The sequence below is a fragment of the Mauremys mutica genome, chromosome 10 (genome assembly GCF_020497125.1).
Source record: "Mauremys mutica isolate MM-2020 ecotype Southern chromosome 10, ASM2049712v1, whole genome shotgun sequence".
Taxonomy (NCBI): Eukaryota; Metazoa; Chordata; order Testudines; family Geoemydidae; genus Mauremys; species Mauremys mutica.
Genome location: NC_059081.1, coordinates 42287796 through 42311776, shown reverse-complemented (window position 1 = coordinate 42311776; position 23981 = coordinate 42287796). Strand labels below are relative to the sequence as shown.

The window sequence follows — 23981 nt, the reverse complement described above, 5'->3', positions numbered from 1 at the left end:
GTTTTGTGGGTCAGATTTTTCAAAAATTGGCATCTAAATTTTGCACATACACAATTGTGCATGAGCCCATTTGTGAGTATAATGACTGAAGTTGCACTTGTAAGCAGGCATTTTTGTGTGTCAGTAATCATGTACCTAATGAGTACCTTTGCATGTGCAAATAAACTAACTATATGCATAAATGAGTATACATGCAAATTGTGCATGTGTGGAGCAGGAGGCTGGGTTGAAGCTGCCTGAAAATTTAGCCCTTCATGTTCTATGAACATTTTTATTTGTTTGGGTGTGAATAGCTTCAGTCCCATAGGAGATAGTAAAATGCATTGTTTAATTATCAGCATAACATTTTCAAATTCATTAGTTGTTGGCAAAAGCTTATTTCTTACAAAATAAAAGCTGGAATCTTGCAACCAGACTATTTATCTCTCTTTAGGGACTGGGGGTTAATATCTGATAGCTCATAACATCTTTATTATAATGCATTTATAATGATTTACTGGAATGATTCTATAGCTAAGTATCTAATGTCAAAGCCTAGAGCTGGCATGGAATAAAATGTCATATCCTTGGGTAGCTCTAGGGAAAATAAGGCCTCAGCCAGTAGTTTCCCAGTAATTCTGCAGCCTGTAATAAGGATAGGGGTAATTGCATTAATGTCAATTAAGCTATTAATAATGCCCATCTTGTCATTCCTAAATATAGCAGTCACTCATACATATATTACTGTTGCCTGTAAAGACTATACATAAATGAGATCATGGTTTAACTATGCTTTGAAATCTGGCCAACAGCCAGTCTTATATCTCTTGTATAATACAATAGTATTATTTTTTGAGGGAAAATGAACTCTGCTACTTAAACAATATAATGTACTATTTGTGTGTTGTTGATTGCCCTATCTTCAATGCCAACTCCTGGTTCATTTTCACACTCCCAGTGTGCCAGAAGGAATGCTTTTTGTCATTTTCAGCCTCATCCCTGAGGATGCCTGGTGATGGCTGACAATGAGGATCTTTACAAGCAATGCAGCCAGCATCCCTCCACCCCAAATCAAATGTCATCTCTATTCATTAGTTCACGTTTCCTGTGTGACAGTAGCACTGCTAGATGTGGGCTGTCACTGCTAACCTGCTGCTACTGAACACATTACATTGGCTGTTTCCATCACGTGAAATTGTATTTTAATGATATTTAGTGAGATTGCTAATTTGTCTTTAGTAAATTTATAGCTAGACAGTTTAAAGACAGAAACCTGCTTTAATGCAAATGGACACACAGTCCCCACAAGCCACACACAGATCTGAATTTAAAACAATTGCTGGAAACTGACACCGTCGTTTAATAAGACAGAGGGGCTAGTTGGTAGATTGTGTTGTGCTCTGGAGACTGTGCCTGAATGCCCAACATCATCTGTTATAGTACACAGCAAAGGGGTAATTAGCAAATCTCCAGAACTCGATGAGTTACCGAAAAGGGTCACTCTAAAAGTTGGGCTGTCCCTCAGGGAAGGAGGTGGGGGAAAAGGAATGACAGAAATACAGGAAGAACCTTTCCATGTTAGATCATGATAAATGACAGGCCCTGGCCAGTCCCCACAGGAGAACAGAGAGAAGTACCATTGTAATCCTACTTCCAGCAGCAGGTGAAGGAGGGAACAGAGGATGTGTGTGTATGTGGGGGGAGAAGATTGGGGAATTGAGCATGAGACCTGAATTGCTTGTGAATACCAGTTATATTCTAATGCTGTTCAGTACTACATCATCCTCCAGAGAGCCCTGAATAAGGTTATTATAGGTGAAGTCATTTTTGTAATAAAGTTGGCTGGAGCTCTAGGTCATAAATCATGGGTTCTACTACTAAAAATTATCAAACATCCCTCTCTTACCTCACACTCTCCTTCCATTAAATACTTTGATTTGGCTGCAAATTACCATTGAATCTAAAGGGGAAAAGTTAGCGGAAATAAGCAATTCCTTTAGCCCTATGAAGAAAAACATATTTGCCGTCTTGGATTATTTTCTGACTAGAGGCCATATGGATTCTCCCTCCAAAAGGAAAACATGATTCCAATTTGCCTATTAGCTTTTGCCCCGTGTTTTAATTGATTCTTTACCACAAGGGTTTTTAATATTTCTCCAACTGGGCCATCCTCTGCAACTTTAAATACAGTGTGTTAAATACTGTAGAGTCAAGTCTCGAAGTCTTTACTCAACTTTTACTCATTTCTTTGCTCAGACAAACTCCCAATGAAGTGAGGATTTGACCCAAAATAAGTGAAGTGTTAAAACTGTTAAATGTCAAAACTGTCAGGAAAAAAAATTGGCATCTCTTTCAAGTCTGTTAGTTATTTTAGGAACAGTTCAATAAAATAATAATATCTCCTTGTCCTTTTCCAAGTCTATCACCTTTGTTCAGTTAGGATGTTAGGAACTGTTACGAAGAAAACAAAAACCACACGGGTTGTTTAATTTCTTTCATAACTTCTCCTTTTAACTAAGGGCCCAATGCAGAATGAGATAATGAATGTTATCATATGAAGTGCATTTTGAATGCAATCAGGCAGAAAGGAGTTCCTGGCCCCTGTGGCAGTTATAAGAGGGGAGATAGTGTGATCACTGTAGCTCAGTGGCTGCAAAGCAGAAAATGAAGATTGTAAAAACGTCACATAAAGAAAAAATGCACAGTGGATTCGTTTTGCGATGCTCATAATTCAGTAATGCCTTTAAGTAGCTAGAAGAAATATAATAAATGTTTTTCCACAACATTGATCATACTGTATCAGAGGAAATATTAGTGTGCAGGGAGCCATGATTATGCTGGTAGTAATTCTCAGTGCAGAAAACTACTAGAAGATGGGACCCTTTATGGGCTGAACTTTTATTGGCTGCAGTTATTTACCTTTAAGAATATGCCTAATACATTGGTCCTATAGCTAAATATTGTTCTGAAAACTCAAACAAGCAACTGTCAGTAAATCAGAAACCCTGCCACCATTTAATAGAATTTATATTTTTCCTACGGATGCTCTGATATGTTCTGGGATACAAAAAACAGCCAATTGACCATGTAAAAATGATAGAAAGCTTGTAAAACAAATTCTTCAGCTGTGTTGTAAGGTCTCGATTTGGCCAGACAGGTTTATTGTGTATGTTTCCATCAAAATATTGCTGGAAGTATAAAATATCCCTAAAAAATTAATGGATTATTAGATTACCCAATATAACAAAATACATGGTTATCTGTAGGGTGTAAGAAAACATACACCGACTGCTATGGGCTTGTTATATGTCAGGCTGAAGAAATCTTCATAAGTCACAAGAACATGCCTGCAATTTGGAATTTTATGAGGAAGATATGAGCACTGATTTCTAGCCCCAGTCTGTTGCTCCTCTGGGTGGCAGGAGCTAGTAGCTCGGATGAGGCAGCAGGACTCAACGCCTAGGGGAGAGACTATCTTGCGTGGGCTCAGCAACAATCTCTCTAGCTGGGTCTGGCACTGCATGGCAAGGCTCCAAAGGGAACCCCATCCAGCCTGCCTCAGTGTTGAGGATGGTGGCCACAACACATGACTTCAAGAGAGGGGAGGAGAGACAGAAGTAAGAAAAATAGAAGACTTTCAGGACTCCTTCAGGAATACAGAGGCCTCCTTCTCCTACTCCTGGAGGAAAAAAGAGAGCTGCAATAATGGTAACTTATTCTGAATAAGGTTTAAAGTGTTGAGCTCTGTTCTCCTCTCCCTACACATGTGCAGCTCCTCTTGGTGGGAATGAGATTAATTTATTAGCATGCAGGAAGAATGATCTCTGTAGCTTTCAGTTCTTGCTCATGCCAAGCCCCAAATGGAGTGACTGGAGATTTTGTGTGCCAAGGAGTGATGAATTGAATTTTAGTTTCTATTTTTGGGGTCTCTCTTTATGTTAGAGACCCCAAAAATAGAAACTAGAATTCAATTATGTATATCATAGGCACAGAAATGCCTATATCCTATTGCCATTGAGTTCCCAATTTAGCAAAGTGTTTAAGCAGGTATATAACTTTAAACACATGCCTAGTCCCATTCATTTCAATGGGATTAGTCTCATGCTTAAAATCATGTATGTGCTTAAGTGCTTGGCTAAGGGAGGCCTAAATCACAAGACTTCCTGTGATGTTCATATTATGTAGGCATTACAGAGCATGCGAAGTGCAGCTTTAGGCTCTGAACATTTGGGATTGGATTGGTTTTCTCAGCACAAGTTTATGAGAGATCCAGATATGGTTGTTTCTTTGAGATCAAATCAGTCCTGAAGAAGGCAATCTAACAGCAATGGCACTTAAACTGGTATAATTCCATATTGTGCAGCCACTGTATGCAGCTGTATAAATACAAACGTCTTCTACTGAGATCTCAGTGGAGCTCTGGAGAAACCTTGATTCCATTTAGCCAAACTCTCCAAGGCTAGGAGGAAACATTCCCTGGGGCAAGGAAGAGTGCGGGGAGAATACCTATTGTGGGGGATGGGGGTGTTTGCACCTTCCTCTGAAGTATGTGGCACTGGTCACCATTGGCAACCGGATACTGGCCTAGATGGGCTGCTGCTCTGATCCAGCAAGGCAATTCTCATGCACCGTTCTTTTAAAATAAAATCCAATGGAGCCACTTTGGGGAGGAAAGGGGAAGATCTTACAATTCAAATGCTATCAGACTGAAAACACCTCCTAAAAGATGAGCTGAAATGTTTCTTTCCTTTCATACATTAAAATGTCCTTTTCATGTCCTGAAAGATAGGGCAGTAACCTTTTTTGTCAGTCCCTCCCACACCTCACGTGTGGGGTAGTTGTCTGTGTAGAGTTCTACAGGTCTGGACTACCTGATCTATTCCTTGGCTGCATTGCTAACTCGCTGCATGGCTTTGGGCAAGTCACTTACCTTTTTCTGTGCTTTACTTTTTCCATCTTTTAAGTGGATATAATGATATTTACATGTCTCACAGGGCTGTTGTGTGAGACTTAACTAATTAAATGCCTTTGATTGTTTGTTTTTGATACCACCAAAATTGCCCTTCGTGCATGGGAAGTAATCTGAGTGCAATTTTATAGCATATGTTTTGTTCTTACACCTTTTGTAAAGCAATTGTGAGCACTCAAGGATCCTAATAAATAAGATATGATAATAATGGTAACTTAGTTCTATATAGTACTCCGGAAAGCATGTGTCTGGTCTCTGTCATTGAATCTCTCTCTCTCTCTCTCTCTCTCTGTGTATCTGTGTTTGTATATTGTGCAATAATAAGAGCTTTCAAATCGTATAATCAAAAGCACTATGGTAGTGCAAAGTGTTGTTATTATCATTTGAAAAGGCCTCATTGCCACAGAAGACAAGGAAGGGGTGGGATTTTAGTGTCCTAAACCAGAAGACCTAAATTTCAATTAGTCTCCAGATTAGTCACAGAGACTTAAAATGAGAGGTCAAATTCCAGAGCCCTGGATTATTTCTATGGGCATATGCAATTCTGAATTTTGTAAAAGTATAATATACCAAGAGTGTCATTCTTCTGTCCATATGGCAGATCACCTCCCCGACCCCACACATTACACATAGGAACATAAAGCCTGATTTGTAATGTTAAAATGTGGTAGAAAAAGTGGATACAGGATTTTGCAACAACTCACTGCTATTCTTGAACTTTAGTTAACATTTGATTTGAATCCAGGTTAGAGCCTTTAAAAAGAGCATTTTTATTTTATTTTATATTTTAAATTGTAATGTCTGCAGTATTCCTGATGTACACATGTGAGTAATCTAAGCAGCCACTAGATGGCACTGTTGCATATATCTGGCAGTAAAAAACTTACCTCTTAAAGACCACAATTTGAAAATGACAGTTTAGGGGTCTTAAGCATAGTTGTCCGCTGTGTAATTACTAAAACAAATTGTGTGATAATGAGAAATTCTTATAGCAAGATGGAAAGTGTAAAAGCTTATGTCTCTTGCACACATTAGTAAAAATGGAAATATATGTCTTTAATACTGTTATACCTTTGTAGTTGTCCTGTCACACATTTCTAAAAGCAAAATGGGGGAGACCTCTTATTAAGACACGGCTTTTAAATATTTGCCCCCACTTAAACTGGAAATCTTGCAATGATCTAATATCTTAATTATTCTGTACACCTTCATCCACACAAATAAAGAGAGAGGAAAGAGACTTAAGAGCAGTGAATGGTTGGCTAGGCCGATTCAAAAAATAGTTTGAATTTTGCTAGCTATAATAATTTGCAAAACTATGAACGCATCCAAATCTCCTTTTACTTAATTTTTTTAAACTATAGGAACAATTTTCATGTAATATAATTGGGTTTTCCCAGACAGTGAAACAAATGTAGGGCCTATTGCAAGAATGCAGCACCCTGTCTTTATCTACTCTATGTGTTTTGCTATTACAGTGAGGAACAGGAATGTGCTTGATGCCCAGAAATCAATTCAAAATAGAAAAATAACTGTTTGCTCTTCCCTATATTTAGAAATCACCAGAAGTTTCACATCAGTATTTTCTCAAGCTAGGCTCTCTCTTTGACCTGAACCCCTCAGCCCCACAACCCCCTTTTAACTTCCTTGCACGTTTATCAGTACAGGGAAGTTAGAACTGTTCATAAAGAATTATTGGACTAAAATTTAGCTATGGGATTACATTCTGTTTTCATAAATTATCACAGGACTATGTTGCCTTCCATCTAAGGGATGCTTTGATCCAAAATTTTAGTCATTGTTTCCACATTTAGGGGCTGGAATGAACATCAAAGAAATGGGTGTACTGAATTTACTGAATGCCAGAGCAGTACAATAACATACAAAGGATATAAGCAAATCCCAAAGGCAAAATGTGCTGCCAAATCTTGCACATAATAGAAGCACGAAAGTGACAGTCTATCTTTGACAAATGCATAATGATATCAATGCCAAGGGAAGGAACTAGCATACTGAAAGGTGAATAAAAGAGTTGGGAACAATTCACTGCATTTACACATTTCCTCAGTGTGTTTTCACACAAGGAAGGCAGATGACACAAATGCATTAGGTAATAATCAGAAAGGACCACAAACCTGCCAAGGTTTTTATACCAACCTGGCTCTTCCTGTGGCTCAAACTCCACAGTTAAATACAAAACATAGTTAGAAATAATTCCTCTTCAGGAAGAATAAAAAAAGTAAAATAATAAAAAATAACAGCTACAAGGCAAGTAAAAATGGTTAATTGGTTCTTTCTTTGGCAAATTCAAATTTAATGCCCTTATGGTATTTGCAAAATGCTGGACCCCTTCCTCGGCTGATGCATTCCAAAATGTTTCAAATAGTTTGTAAATGAAAGTTTAGGGTTCCACATATATACACCAGCCTTTCCACAGCTATGGACTAACAGGATAATTTAAATGTTATAACTATTAGAACCACAGCACAGAAATTCTACGATCAGGTTCTCCTCTGAAAATCTGAAATCTACTTGTTAAAGCCAGGGCACACCACCTCTCACTCAAATTTGGCCCAGCCACTCCTCCATCATTTTGGGGGCCCTCTCAAGTGGGGAGCCCAGGGTCCTTTTGCCTGTGCATCTGAGTGGCTCTGGAGATGGGGCAGTGGGGGAACATTAGTTACTCAAGCCAGGGAGAGTAGGGGAAGCTCCCCACTGCTTTTTGCAGAGGAAAAGGAGCTGTACTCTTTCCCACTTCACCCCGACTTTCCTGTATTTTAACCTCTTTTGTTCCCATAAAGGCACTAAGCATTTTTTTGGGATGTGGAATAATGAACTGAGAAGTGACAGAGCTTTACTATTGCTTCATAGCAAAGATATTTCTACAATGTAAGGTCGTCAGCTATTGTGAAGAATGTTCTCTAGTGTTAGATATAGTCCTGCTTATCGGAACTTTTCAGAGTAGTGATCTAGGCTAGCATATATTTTACTGGTGCTTTTATTTCATGACTTCTCTCTACTTAAATAATTGGACAATAAATTCACTTTTGTTTGAGACAATCTGAGTTGGGTCTTTTAAACTGAGAACAATCATTGATAGGTGTCTTGGAGAAAAATTGACCTTTTAAATGGGAGAAAGCAGGGAGAGAAGTAAGTGTTTGTATTCAAGGCTTTCGGCATCATGGAAATTGCAATCACTCCTCCCTCACCAGGACCACAGATAGGTTAGTGCTGGCCAGACGGTGCCGGGGAAAACAAAATGCCTTGAAAGTTTTGAGGTTTGGTTGCAGCTACTTTATTGGAAGTCTCAGCAGAATGACCAAGGATTAAATGGCGATCCTGGATGATCCACTCAGCCCTTTAGGTTTGGGTTGCAGTGTATTGATGGGGCAGCATAGGAGAAACTTGCACAACTGCTGTCTGTGTTGTATCTGTATTAGCGCTGAAGAAAGGACGTCATTCTCGAGAGCACAGGCTGGCATTTTTCAAAAGAACTAATTTCATACACAAAATTCACGACATCTGCTTCCCCATCCTCCCCAAAAATGGGATTAGTGCACAGGCATTTCTTTGTGTCACTGTCAGAAATACATGCATGTGTGGATGACAACAAATAACTAAGTCTAAAGAATGTTCAATGCTATTATCAGACTTTGTGTACAATGTTACTACTTAGTCCGGCCATGAGTGCAGGGGACTGGGTTAGATGACCTCTCGAGGTTCCTTCCAGTCCTATGATTCTATGATTCCATCACCAGCTCTGTTCTTCCAGTGGTAGCGGGGGTGGGAATGTGAGTGTAGACAAGAAGCCAATGACATTCTAAACACCATCTCATGTTGAACTACTCTGAGTACAGTCAGGTGATATGGTGCTTAAAATGTCATTGCTCACCGGAAGCCCTATTGACAGTAGTGCTCCCACTAGAGCTGGGCAAACATTTTCTGGGAGCAAAGTTTAGTCGCTGAAGAATGAAGTTTCAGGATGATCAAAACTATTTATAAATTGGTTGAATTTGGGAAATAATTTCAGCTGAATAAAAAATGGGAGGAAAAAAAATTAAAAAGTTGAAATGGTTTGTTTCAACATTTTTGAAATGGAATGATTTGACTTTTTATTTTTAAATGATGATTTATTTTGAAATTGAGCTAATTTTTTTTAAAAGGTAAGAATACCTAAAAATCTAATTCCAGACTAACACGGCTACCCCTCTGATACTTAAAAATCTAATATAACAAAAAAATTGGCCTCTGGGCACAGAGTGAGCTGTTCTATATTGGGGCAAAGGTCAGATCAGTCTGGGGCCAGGTCAAAACCGCAAAGTCAGATTTTGCTACCAAACTGAGAGCATGAAGCGAGAATCAGGGTTGGGCCTGGCCAAAGTCTTTCACTGGTGTCAGCAAAGGTTTTAAGCTGGACATAGAAAACCAGGATCAAGGTCGGAAGCCAAAAATAGGTTGAGAGCCGGCAGTCTGGGATCAAAGAGAGCCTCAGTAAGGTGCGGTGAGTGAGTTAAAAGCACACCGAAGGCTGCATTTTCCAGACAATTCCCAGAAATGGCTTCCTGGTTTATATGGGGAGTGCCAGCTAATCAGGGAATCACAGAGGGTTGTTGTTGCTCATGTCCCTCAGGGCAGAACTTCCTGCAGGGCCTAGCCTCTCAGTTCCTCTTTTTGGCAATCCTGCCTGGGCCCCTGTTGGCGAAGAGGAAGCAGTACCTGTCTCGTACCCTGCAGACCACGATTTTTGGCCTGTGGGGTCTAGCTATTATTATTGGGCAGTGTGGAGAGTGGATCAGATGGAAGTATAGTAACTCACAGTGCTCTCCCATTCTGGCCCTGAAAGAACAGTTTCTTGGGTTACTGGACTGGATGACAGGGGTGACCTATTGATTATTTTCTACCAGGTCCAGTGAAAGTTTGGACCAAAGTGGAATTTGTAGGATCTGACCCTGGCTAACTGCAAGGGCATTGATCTTGATCTCCCTAGGACATGTAATTGCAGTGGTATCTGTAAATGTGGAGAGGCTGTGGAGTTTGGATTGGGCTCTTTTCAAAGGCAGAGGAACAAGCTTAGGGATTGGGTGCCCTGGTGACGCCCAGGCAGTACCCCTTACTGGGCTTGGATTTGTCCATTTCTCTAGTTTGGTCTGAATAGACAGGAAATTTCTCAACATTCTCCAGTAGAAACAGAGGTTAAGTTGCCAACGGCATTCCTTTTCCTCCCAGGACAGACATTTGTGACCTAGATCCACCCACATTCATTCAAGGTTTGGTTCCATGGGCTTGGGTGCAGTATGTGGGCATAGTGGCATCAGGCTCATTTTCTCTTCTCCTTTTGCTTGCACAGCCAGGTGTTAATATGAAGGACAAGATAAATGAAGGGTTTGAGTCGAGTACTTTTCTCTACACTAGGTAGCTTGTCTTTTACCTCTGCATGGATACTCCACAGGAACTGGTGCAGTTGTGCTGCCTCTTTCCACTCAACATCAGCCACCAGTTTTCAGCACATGAAGTGTTCAGCCCTTTCCCTAGCCTCAGCTTATGGACAGCAGCCTCTGCTGAGCAGTCATGGTGGGAGTCATCAAAGATAATCGAGAATCCTCACAGGAAAGCATCCCAGTTGGATTATACTGGGCAGTTTGGGGCTAACAGAGGAGAGGTCCAATTTAGCTCTTTTTGCTTGAGCAGGCTAATCACCAGCCCCACCTTTTCTTGGTCTGTAATACGTTCAGGGATGCAGAAGGAAATGCACTGGTTTAGAGAACCCTGATATTTCCAGTGGTCCCTGTTGAATCACTCTGGTAGCAGTGGTCCCCTGCTCAGGAGGGGGTGAGCTCTCAGGGTAGCTGCTTTTCCTTGCGAATCTTCAGGTTGCTCTTGGAGGGCCCGTACTTCTGACATGAGTTGTGTGGCATGGGTCTGTGACTGAGCCAGCTGCTCATGCAGGGCCAGCCCTTTAGCCATGGCCTGCGCTAACTGGGCCTGCAGCGTGAGGGTCTCCATTTGCAATCACACAGCCCATTCCTAAGGGTTTGGGACCCTGTGGAAAATGAGAGATGGACCTGCCCCATCCATCTTCTGTTCAGGGACTGGCAGAAGGAGGAATTTTGGAGGTGGTCTGAGTAATCTGTCAGGCCCGGGTCATGGGTGGCCTGGGGTATGGTGTGAGCTGCTAAGTATCGAGGCTGAAGGTCAAAGATCAATCTGGAGCCAGGCCAGGTCAAAACTGGAAAGTCAGATTCTGTTACCAAATTAAGAGCATGAGGCGAGGGTCAGGCTGGACTAGGCTCTTTAATCGGGGTCAGCAATGGTCTTAAACTGGAGCCAGTAAACCAGTATCAGGGTTGAGAGGCAGGAGTCTGGGATCAGGGTGAGTCGCAGCAAGAAGCGGTGAGGTAAGGTCTAAGGCAGAAGCACACCAGAGGTCTGCATTACTTGGATAACTCCCATAAATGGCTTCCTGGCTTATATAGGGAGTCACAGAGGGCTGTTGCTCGTGGCCCTTAGCAAAGGATTTCCTGCAGGGCTTAGCCTCTCATTTCCATTTGGTGGCAACCCTGCTTGGACCCAAAGGAGTGCTTGTCTTGCATCCTGCAGCCCCTGCTTCTAGACCCGGGGGTTCTTACATAAATGATATTTTTTGGTTCAGCCACCAAACCGAAAAATCAATTAGAGCTCTGCAAATAGCTCCCGCTGTTCTTATGAGCTTTGGAGCTGCACAGATGTTAACCATGGTGGGAAATTTTATAGAGAATAAAGACTAGTGTAGTCACAGCCCATGTAGATGTGCAATAGGCAATTCAAGAGAGTAAGCTGCTAGTACATATTTTAAAAAATTTCACAGCTTAGTTAAAAACGGCTCTTCTATATTTCTGAAAGCACGAAGCTGAATATACCTAGACACTGTTGTTCCCTTGCATCCGTCAAACTGGTTCTGTTTTAAAATGATGTCCCACTTTCAACAGAAGGCAAGCATGTCCTCTAACATGTATCCTTTTAATTCATTTGTGCCACAATCTGCTAAAGCTCATTAGCGTATAATACTGTGATTTAGCTTGTGAAAAAAGATGTGCTTGAATAAATAATCTCTTTTAATTATAATTAGTACTTACAGGGTTCCAGGTAAATTAGATGATTTGGCTTCTTCATTATTTTAGAACTTATTAGCGAAGTAACTAAATGTCCAGGAACATAAAAAAATGTACAAATGGATGTTCAGTTGACTGAGTGTAGTAAGATTTTCTGGCATGAAAAGCACAGTATTTATGAGTTAATTTAATCAGAGAAGAAAAATATTGAGTAGGTGACTGAGCAAAAATGATGACTGTGTATTATATTTTTGCCATGCAGCTGAACAAACACATTCAGTGACAGACCTTGGCAAGAGCTGCAAAGATGTTCTTGAGAATGGCATGAATAAATATTAGGTGCTGCATACAATTCACTGCTTCCCAGGTCTTCAGCAAAACCAGGTGAGCTTTGGATGGAAAATGTGGAAGAGACAATGTAAGCATGTTGGGATAATGTAAACATCTACAGTCCTCTCCCCAGCTGCTTTGCTGTAACATTTTCATTTGCATCAGCAACAACTCTGTCATTTTTTATCTGCTATACTTTCATTGCACTTCTAGGAATCAATTAAAATCACAGCTGCTTTGGAGTTCATGGCAGGCACTTCAACAATATAGCCTAAATAAAGGACTTTTATACCTGCTGAACAGAATTTACCAATCAGATTTCATCCCTACAACTGCAACCAGTTTACAAGCATATAAAGAAAAGTAAGTTGCTTGCTAGGTCCATTCAGAAACAGTGAGGATGCTTCCTAATGATTTAAAATTGAGTTTATCCCAGAAGGGCTCATTTGTCTTCCAGCGGGAGGAAGGGGATGTGCCAGGTAGAAGAGTTGTGATAAACATCTGGTTTTAGGGTAATACACTGACAGTGTCTCCATTAAAAGAATTTGTGAGAAAACATGGAGGAAAACCTCATTTTGCTGGTCATTGTTACTCCGGGGCTGGCGTATGGTGATACTGTTTGACTAGGGTCTACAGAACCACAGCTAGTCCAAGCACAGCCATCTGTCTGCTAAATGGAAAAGATAGACAAGAACACTTCACCCCAGTACTATGCCCATTACACTGTCTCCTCATTGAGTATGAAATTCAGTTCAAGGTCAGAGTGCTCATCTTCAAGCCCCATGGGAGTTTGGCAACTAAACACCTTCGAGGATCTTGGCCTAACTGTTGAAAGAACACTTCCTCCTTCCACCCTGCCCCAGGAACCAACAGGGATGATGATGCTGGTGGTGGTTTTAAGACAAAGCTGGATAAAAGGTTTCTTCTGTGAAGGGTCCAAGCTCTTCTGCAGCAGATAATGATGCACGTACATCTTTCCTACTTTAGAACACAATTCAAGACCCAAGATATACTTGTGTTGGGGACAGATAATGGCTGTAACTGAGAAGAATCTGCCGTAGCTAGGGGGAGAAAGATAGCGTTATGCCACTGTTGTGGCTCTCCATCCTGTGGGTCAGTCCCTACCATAACTCAGCAGCCTCAGGGCTGCTCCAATTGTCCTTGATTGTCCACAGCCCAAAAAGGATGTTTCAGAAGCTGATGATTGGTGGGTGTAGGAGTGCCTGGGTTATACCCCCTTTTCCACATCTAAACCCCTGTGCTGGAATTTAAAAGAGGGTACATAGAGCTGTGCTCTCTGTACTGAGGGAATATGTGCTTTTTGCCACTAGAGTGCCACAAAGCAAGTGAAATAAGGCTGAGGATGGGGCTGAGTGAGCGTAGCCTTCTTCCCCAGCCCCACTGCCTATTTCCCCATTAGAAATAAAATCCCATTGAGGGAGGAATAGCATATATAGTCCTTACAGGATGTCACTGCGACTTTCCCGCTTAGTTCCTCGATATCAAGGTGACTGGCAGATTAAAAAACAAGGTAAGTCACTCTACTTTCAGAGAGACACTATACTTGGGGCAAATCAGTGTTTTTGGATGTGTGCCTTTTGGGGTTTCCTTCTGAGTTTTTAAGGGTGATTGTTCTTTCCTATAATGAGCCAAATGTCCGTTATGTATGTTCTGTTCCTTAGCCATTGTCTGTGAAAATCAATATTAAACAAACTGGGTGGCACTTCTCAGGCTCAAGATGCTCCTGTCTCCTGCCTTATTTCCCTTCATCACTCCATAGCATACTGCGTCAGAAAGCCAAGCAACATTAGGACCGAGCTTATACTGAACATGAGTTGGGCAAAGACCTTTGGGATGAGGTAGTCTTCCATCAAGGGCAGTAGCACCTGGTAGTCAGCCTACCCCCTCCATTTAGCATGGCCCTTTGAGAGTTTGAAAGGCCCAATGGAAGATATAGCGAGACCTAAGAGGGGCAAAGATCTTGAGGAAGTAGCCCTGGGAATGAATACTGGTTGAAGAAGGAATCTTGTTACTGTACCTTCAAGAGCCTTTTAGTGGGGGTGGAGCAAGGTTCTCTCACTCAGCCAGTTAAGAAGTTGTTGGGAGAAGAGGACTAGCACAAAGGCTGCCTATTTCCTCACACTAGGGTAGCCACTTAACAGGAGAAGGCTGGCCTGCTGAATGCAGCAGATTGGAAGGCTAATTGGGAAAGGTATCCAGCTGAAGGGAGCTTGCAGCTGATTAACCTAAGGCCTGAGACACAAATTTCATCTCAAGAAAGAGGGAACTCTTGCTTGAAGAATAAGACTGACTGACTGACCTAAAGCAAGAGACCTGAGAAAACTACTAGCACAACAATCCAGCTGCTGCAGGGAAGAGCTGAGACTGGCTTTCAGGAAATGCCTCTGTAGCTGGCCCCAGGAGAAGCCATGAGGAACCACAAAGTTCAGGTGAGTGCACCAGAGTCTGCAGATCTTGTGAAAATGCTGATGATGAATCTGAGTCTACAAATGAAGTAAAGATAGGAGCAGCCCAGGTAAAGTATGGAGGGATTGAAAGAGCGGTACTTATCTGCCTAAACAAGCTCCATTGGTGGAAACCCAAAGGAGAGGGTTGGGCTGGGTGCCCCTATGGTCTTTCACCATACCAACAGGGGTCAAGAACAAAAGAAGCCAAGAACAGCAAGTGCCAGAAAGAGTCAGGGAGATGGGCTTGAAGGCCATTAGTTTTTGTTTCCTATTTTCTGGGCTCTTCTGTTAACCCCTGGAAGGGGAATGCACTGAGCAGTGACCTGGCCAGAGGACTAGGCCATGTCCAACAACAGACCATTGTGTCACCAGAACAACTGAGAGAACCCCAGCAACACTACACCTGAACTCGAGGAGGCCCTCAGAGGTGACAGGTGCAATTACAACCTGGTTCTATCATTCCTACTCTCACTAGGTTGTCCCTTTTGTCAGCACCCACAATAAAAGATGTTCAGAACAGCTCAGCTCCCAGGTAGGCATCAGAATAAGTGGACACATTTCCAAGAGTGCTCCCAGCACATTGAGATCTGAATGTTTTTTTAAAAACAAACAAACAAAACCCCTGGTCGTAAGTTTCACAGTGGAAGCTGTTGGGTGCTAAGTTCTTTTGAAAGCCTGGCCCTTGTTTGGGAGCTGAGCTCTCCTGAGACTCCAGCTACAGTTATGGGTGCTGAACATGTGAAAATCCAACTCTGAACTCTTTGAACATTTGGCCTGTAATATTTGATAACACAACTGATTTTTGTTTGTTAGAGTAACCCTAGTTACGCCTCAAACTTGTCATTATTGGTCAGCTGCTTGCTTGTTGTCATCACTGTTGAAATGATGGGACTTGAATGCTGATAGTGTAGGATTTGAATGCTGATAGTGTATCGTGTTTTGGACCAGCTCAGGAAGGGTGATCCCAGCATGAAATAAATGTTATCAATATTTGTCATAGGTACATGTCAGGCATGTGAGGAAAGGGAGATGGATCTTGCCTTGGATGATGCTTTCTCCAAAATGGTGAGTTATTTTACCCCCACCATCCTTCTACACTTATACAGCAGTAACTTTGTTAATCAGCTCTATAAATATCTTGCTTTTCTATTAAAATGTTGAATATAAATATTCTAAAAGTATGACACCATTATCTTCCCTTTATCCTTATGTGGGTGTGTCTCAGAGTTCTCTGTGCATATTTTCTCCACTTAACCTACTTCAATATCACCTAGAAGGAGTCTGAGCTAACCTGTGATGGCACATAAATCAGAACCCAGCAGTAGTGTGAGCAATGTGCTGTATGCGTGGACTACAGAAATTATACATGCAGGCAGATGATTCTCCTGAATTTACAGAAGCACTGATGTTCCTTGTCTAAACTCTCCCCTCACTGAAACTGCACCATTCCTTGATGGTCACATCACAGCTCAGCTAGACTGGATATTATGCTGGAGGAGGTAGGGTTGCCAGGTGTCCAGTTTTTGACCGGAATGCCTGGTTGAAAAGGGACCCTTGTGGCTCCAGTCAGCACCACTGACCGGGCTGTTAAAAGTTCAGTTGGCTGCAGTGGCTGGCTCTGTGCAGCTCCCAGAAGGGGCTGGCATGTCCCTCCGGCTCCTAGGTGCAAAGGTGGCAAGCGGGGCTCTGCATGATGCATCCACCCCAAGCGTCGACTCCACTGCTCCCATTGGCCGGAAACTACAACCCATGGGAACTGCGGGGGTGATGCATGCGGACGGGAGCAGTGAGCAGAGCCCCCTGGCTGCCCCTGCACCTAGGAGCCAGAGGGATATGCCAGCTGCTTCTGGGAGCTGCTTGAGGTAAATGTTGTCTGGAGTCTGCACCCTGAACCCCCTCCTGTGCCCAACCCTCTGTCCCAACCCTGAGCCCCATCTTGCACCCAAACTCCTTCCCAGAGCCTGCACCCCCTCCCACACCCCAACCCCCTCCCCCAGCCCAGAGCCCCCTCCTCCACCCCAACCCTCTGTGCCAGTCCAGTGAAAGTGAGGGAGGGTGAGGGAGCGCGAGCGATGGAGGAAGGGGGGACAGAGTGAGCGGGGGGCGGGGCCTCGGGGAAGGGGTGGGGTGGGGCAAGGGTGTTTGGTTTTCTGCAGTCAGAAAGTTGGTAACTCTGGGAGGGGGCATTGTTTTGCATCTTTTCACTCCATGCCCTTTTTTATGTGTTAAGGATGATTTGGAATGGCAAATAGCTATTTCTTTCTAACATGGCTAGGTGCTGGGTGCGGCCAATAATTACAGTATCACAAAGAAATAGGCTGGAAGATCAGTATTTCTCCTGGAAACCATAAATCCTCCCACTTTGTTATAGACACATACAGTCTCTCTCTCTCTCTCTATCTCACTCCTGCCCCTCCCCAACCTCTCTTACACAAAATTTAACAGATTATTCACCCCCATTTTTTAACTTTATTATTTTAATTGAAGACATGCATAATGTGCCCTATTTATTGTACAGAAATTGTGGTTCTTGTTGTAAAGAGTGCTGTGTTCATATTTTGATTGCATTTGTGCTTTCCCTGGCTTGTATTTTAAAAAGTTCAGATACAAAATTTTAAAATTCTTAAGAGAAAAAAAAGGAAGGGGAGGGGAAAGAACAAAATGCCAGTGGTTTCTCATGTTACTAGGAATGGGCTCTTGTTTCTGGGCTAACAGTGTAACTATTTCTGAACTCTTTATTGATGGCACCCAGAGATAACTAACTTTCATGCAGCTTTCAATGCATATTCCTCAGTGACTGTTCTGTCTGTTATCATTGTTACCCAAAGGGTTGTATGACATTTAGATACCATAGAAAGTGAAGTATACAAAAGTGTTTCCCCAGAACCTTGTTGGGAACTGGCATTAGAGAACAAGCTGCTAATCACTCCTAGGTGATATTGAACTAGGTCAAATATTTATATTCAACGTTTTAAGATAGCAAGACATTGATAGAGCTGAGCTACAGTGGATCAGCCATCTCCTGCTATCACTGAAGGTGGACCTTGTGGGTAACTTTCATCTAGGCTGCAGCTTTCATTGCAGGATCTCAAGATGTTTTGGTCAGGCATATTTTATCTATATGAATTATGCTTCAGGTTTTAACATGACACCATATTCAGAGGTGTACTCTGTCCTTGATGTGCATTCAAAATGTACATTTATATTAATGCAAGTTATGTGGACAAATCATGGGGAGAAAGATCATCCAGGGTGAAATGTCCATCCTTTGCTGCTCCCACGTAGAACCTGAATAAGTGGACCTTGTACAGGGGAAGGGGCTGGGTTAACGTGGTGCCCCAGTTGTGGGGCAGCTCCACAGCCTTTCTTCAATACAGCTGCTAAACCTACACTCTCCCTGCAGCAATCTATTGGCCCTCAGAGCCGTTATGTAGCCTATAGTGTCTACTTGGTTTTGTTTCTTGTATATCATCACTGACAGCAATTAAACAAAGTTAGTAAGAAAGACACATGTTTTCTCTCCTTGGGATGTTACTAGAACTCTCTGAAGGGAAATGTTTAATTTATTCTTCAAATGGTGAGGAAAATCTTCACAAACAATTAGGGATTATTATGAAACCAGCTTTAGCTATTACATATGATGTACATGATATGAATACTCAGTATGGAATAACTATGTTTTTGGAGAGTTAGACATAGATCATGGAAATAAGTTCTTGGTTTAGTTTCAATAGAGTTCAAAATTACATCTAATATATAATATATCTTGCTTCCTTGTATTTTTACTCTACATACTAAAATGTAAGCCTAACTGTTAAAAAAAAGCCCACATTGGAGACAAATTCTTAGCTCTGCAAACTTTTTTTTACTTCAGTGGAGATAAAGAAATAAATTAAAGAACTGAGGTAAATGGGACCCTTTGTACAATACAAGGACAATTTTTGGCCCTTCCTATGCTTCTGCCTTTAACCTGCAGATTGTATGATGACTTTTTGGAGCAAATTATTGCACTGAATCAAATTTGGAGTTGTTAAACCAATGATACCTTACAATTAATCTTGGCACATATTTACAAAACTCCAAACACATTTCTTTTGTACACGCTACTGAGAAATGTTACATAAAATTAAGCACCAAGTAATGATTTAATCTGTGGTTAGTTAATAATTCACAGATGATCACACTGCTGGAAAGTCTATCTCTTGGGACAGAAACAGAGAGACAGGCAAATGAGAATTTGAAACTGACAGGCTGTGAGCTATACATATAAGAGGGAAAAGTCAGATGTACACCATCCGTATTTCTGCTTACTGTGCCACACAAGCCTCATGGAAGGATTTGATCAGGAGGAGCCATTTTGCGCGACCTTTTGTGTTTCTTAGATTACTTGAAAGTTATTTTTGATTTCTTGCCCAGAGCAGGGATTTTACAAAAACTGAAAGGGGCCCCATCTTAAGTTCCCACAATGGCCTAGACTCCCACACCATAGTGTGAACTGCTGCGTTTCACAAGCTACTGTAACATGTCTTGGCAATTGGTGATAAACAGGCAGGGCTTCAGAGGAAACCTTCCTTCCTTTTTTTTTTTTTTTTTTAAAGAAAAATAAAATTCCAGACTTAATTCAGAATGAAATCACACACTGTCACCATGCAGAAATAAAAAGGGTTAGTAATATAATTTGGATATGATGCATCAGAGCTAGATTGTGCCGTTAGGCTCGGCCAAGATGGAATGAAGGGGTGGCACACAACGGCTCCACTTCAAAACAGCAACAGGAAGGAATTCTGAGTCATAAGTGCTGCCTTCTCCCTGTTCCTTACCACTCACTTCCTCACAGGGGAGAATATTTGGAAAGTTGGACTGCTTTCTACACCAGAGCCAGGTTGTCTGATACTATTACACATCACCGTAGTAGCAGACTCTAAGGATTTGTCTACTTGGCACTGCGGATGAGAGTCCCAGCTCAAGGAGACATACTCACTCTAGCTGTCATTGAGATGCACACTAAAAATAGTAGTGAAGCTCTGGTAGCATGGGCAGTGGCTGGTAGCAGGAGGGCCTAGCTGTCCTGAGTACACACCCGTCTAGACCATGTGGGTACATTTGCAGTATTGGCTCAGGCTACCCATCCATGGCTACACTACTATTGTAATACACTAGCTCAATGACTTTAATAGACTGACTTAATGAAAGCTAGTGTGGGTATGTCTTTTAGTTGGGAATCACACCTCAGTTCCAAGTGTAGACATATCCTATGATAGACCCAGAACCAGGATCCAAGTAGGCTGAGCAAGAGGGTGAGGGGAAGCAATACTCACTCAGTCAAGCAAAGGAATAAGAGGAAAAGTTTGTCTACACTAGAGACCTTACAGTGGCACGGTTGTACTGCTGCACCTCTGTAAGGTCTCCCATGTAGCCTTCCTATGCTCTCTCATCGGCATAATTAAATCACCCCAACGAGCATCTCCCGCTGAGCTAGTGCTGTCCATGCTATGACACCATCTGTCTCTTCTCCCCCGCCCCATTCATTTTGTCTCTTTTATTTCTCTACGTTACATTCCTACCCAATTTCTTTCTTGCTCCCTTCTCTTTGGGTTTCTCATCTCACCCCAGTAGCTGTACTCCCCATTCCCCTGAAGACTATGATGTTTGGCAGGGGACCTAAGCTGAGTACCAGAGTGTAGAGGCAGCCATTATCATTTGAGATGCTCTGGAGGTGGCTACATTGGGGACCGCCAGAGGAACAGACTGGGGGATGTGGGGGTTGGAGGGATTAGATTTCAAATAAATATTTGAATGATTCAACCAAGAAAAATATTACCCTTTGAAAAAATTAAATATACAAAGTGCTGAAAGGCTAATGAAGTTGCTAACTTTACTTGTATGTAACTTTTTGTTTCTTTTTGTTTGTTTGTTTTTTAAAGTGAGGTACCTTTTCAAGCAGTCTAGCCCCATTTTCTGCTAAAGTACATGCAGCACTAATAGTACTAAACCCTGATGTCCTTATTCTATATTTCTTTTTTTATTCTATGACACCCCAAATATTCAGATTATAAGGGATTTTGTGGGTTGATAACTTTTTATATCACTGTAAATTAATGTTGTTTTTAGCAATATTAGGTATTGCCCATTTGTTTAAGATCATAATGTTTTTTTTCTAATTTGGTTTTGCTAACTAGTAAAAAAAAATTTGTTTTTGGAGGTGTGAAAAAAGCCATTTGGCTCATGAAGGGTCATTCACTTTATTAATAAACATGTACCATCCACAATCTCATTGTTCTTGGTGCATTAAGACAGTCTCTTATTTTGTGGTAATACAGAATTGATTTTTCAGTATGTAAAAGGCTTTTTACTGTCACTGTTTTCCTTTGAAGTTCTAGTTAGTGAGGTTGAGCAGATGTAAGAAAGCAGAAGCTGGCTCTTAACACTTGAAAGTGTAATGAGAAGAATTGACTTGACAAAGTATAAGGATTGGTTAAAGCCGGCAAGGTTGCTCAGCTTAGAATGTGCCACTGCTGAGTCACCCTTAGGGTTGGACAGACAGTGGATGGTGTCTTTATAGGGGATATAGATCACAGTGCCTTGTCTGAGTAGCTGAGCTAACATAGTGGAGGTGTGCAGAGCAGGAATTATCCCCACTCACTCATTCCATGGAATGGCTGCAAAGTCACTCCAGAATGGCTGAATGCAGGATGTTTACTCCGTTCCCCCACACAATAGGAGATCATTTGTCCCTGTTCTCTCCTTTCCATGTGAGCATACTGTGTAGGAAGTGTTACAAACAGGATGTACAACCTATTGATGGTTCTACCAAATCATCCTCCCCCTCACCCACGCACCTTTCACAGTGAAATCTAACCATTCTGATGCACATGGGCCTTAGTGCAGAATTCCATAATTTCATTCTATCTTGCCCAGATTTGTCTTGTACTGTTTTAAGTACTTATTCAGCAATTCTACTGGATATTTTAAAATCATGTTCACAACATTATCTATGATGCACTATGCCGTATTTTTCAAAGTCTTGTGGTCCCATTTCAGTCCTATTCCTTGTGTGTTGGTATTAATTATTTTTGTCACTACTATCTGCATTTGTCAATAATACATTAGATTTTCCATATGTCAGTTCTTCAGCCAGTCAAAGAACCCTGTCTTACTAGTTCTTAATTTTTTTTCACTCATCAGCCACTTTTTTTTTTCTTGCAGCCAAAATTCAAAACTAGAGATGTGCTGAGAGGTGGTGTTTAGATCCAAATTCAGGTTAGGGTTTGGGGTTCAAGGTTGAACTAGGGCTAGGGTTGGTTTTGGAATTCATAGTGTAAGTAGAATTTTGATGTCATGAAGGGCTTGTGCTGATATTCTGCATAGGGTGAATTATTAAATGCACTGTCACTACTTGCTTTTTTTCTATAACTTCTCAAAACTTGAGTCTGTTCTGCCCTAAATATAATTTGACAGTATGTATCTTACTATACTTAGAAAACTGTAAATAACTAATCCAAAAAATCTATCTTGCTAGTATGTTTCTATGAAACCTCCGACTTCAACTTGAAAGACTTATTTATGGTTGGGTTCCCACAATCAGAACTTTCTAATGGCTATGTGATTTTTAATAACATGGAATTTAGATATCTGTTTTTTTAATTATTAAAAACAAAAAATGGCACATGTCCTTTTAATTTCCTCATGTCATGCTGTGTGATAAGCTACAAGATAATATGTTGCAAGTAATAAGTCAGTGTTTCCAAAGCTATAGTTGCATTGTGCATCCAAATATACAAGGCTATTTCTAATTATCTGCATACCATTTAAAATCCAGGATAATTCAATGTCCACATCTGTACTTCACCTCTACTTATTTCCATTACCTTGCATATTATAGATGTCAAATTGATGGGTCTGCAGTTCCCTAGAGTGGCCATTATAAATATCAGTACTACAGTGAAATGCTTCCAGTCTTCTGGAACCTCATTTGAACTAAGGAAGTTCTCCATAATGATCATTAATGATGTATTGCTTGCATATAAATGTTGGATATTAATCTTTTGTATATTTATACTATTCTATCAGAGGTTTGTTCATCCCTTTAATACACAGCTAATCAATGAGTGAAACAGTATTGTGCTTATGAGAACTCTGCATGTATACTTAGTGAAGTACTATTTTTATTTTTAGCTCTTTTTGTGGTGAACCTTTTCAAAATTCTAACTCTTTTCTGTTGAATGAACTGTAATGTCCTTTAAAATCAAACATTGAAAATGCACTGAGTGAATTAAGATGTACTCAGAACAAAGAATTTTTGAGAGATGTAAACTAGAGCTGGGTGAAAAAATCTGCAAATATTTGCAGATTTTTATATACATTCGTTGATCATGTGCATTCCCCTTTGCACTTGTTTTTCATGAACATTTGAGTGATTGAATCACACAGGCCCACATGTTCTTGGAGTGTTAATTGCAAAGTTGTGGAATCTGATGATGATTCGTGTGTCAAATTAAAATGCAAAACTGCTTCTCCAGTCATCTATTGAAGGAACAGAAAAAAATGTAATGCGACTTTTCTGACCAATTATGACTAAGCAATGCAGCTTAACTAACAAGCCCTGAATTCTTGCAGTCACTGTTCATGATTTACAGAATTTTTAAAAAGTGTGCGTAGAGGGAAGAGAGACTGAATAACAAATACATTTGAAGAAATGATCTGCTTATTGACATTCCAAGACCAGAGATAAAAGAGGCTAAATTAGTTGAGACAATCCTAAAGTTAGGGGCAGGAGTTTTGTCCTGCTCCTCGTGGGATAGGCTAGAGGTGATTTTTGTCCTGTGTGGGTTTTTTAAAGTGTGTATTTGCATTAGAATGAGGCACATATAGAAGAATAAAGCTTTGTCTGAGGTTATGATGAGTGTCCATTGCAGTCTTTTCAGGGTTGCCAGCTCATGATTTTATTACCAGTCTCATGATATTTGGGGTTTTTCTTCAAGCTCCAGATCCTGAAGGCATGTGAATCAATGAGTATTTAAGCTTTTATTTTGAAATAAAGTCAATTTCTAACCCTAATGGTCATGGAGAAAAGTTTGGAAAAGCAGTCCAAGTGTCCCTTAAGGACTCAAATCAGATAAACATTTTTTTTGAAGTATTGTATTTTAA

At 41.1% G+C, this 23981-nt stretch overlaps 1 long non-coding RNA gene across 1 annotated transcript in view; it reads left to right on the top strand.

The window, feature by feature from the left end:
• The window catches only part of LOC123343290, a 41158-nt gene extending 18297 nt beyond the window's left edge, over window positions 1-22861 (top strand). The window contains exons 2-5 of the long non-coding RNA XR_006572177.1: window positions 12299-12420; window positions 12580-12729; window positions 15835-15899; window positions 22717-22861. This is a non-coding gene — a long non-coding RNA (uncharacterized LOC123343290). The remainder of the gene's footprint in view (window positions 1-12298; window positions 12421-12579; window positions 12730-15834; window positions 15900-22716) is intronic.
• Window positions 22862-23981: the final 1120 nt, after the last annotated feature.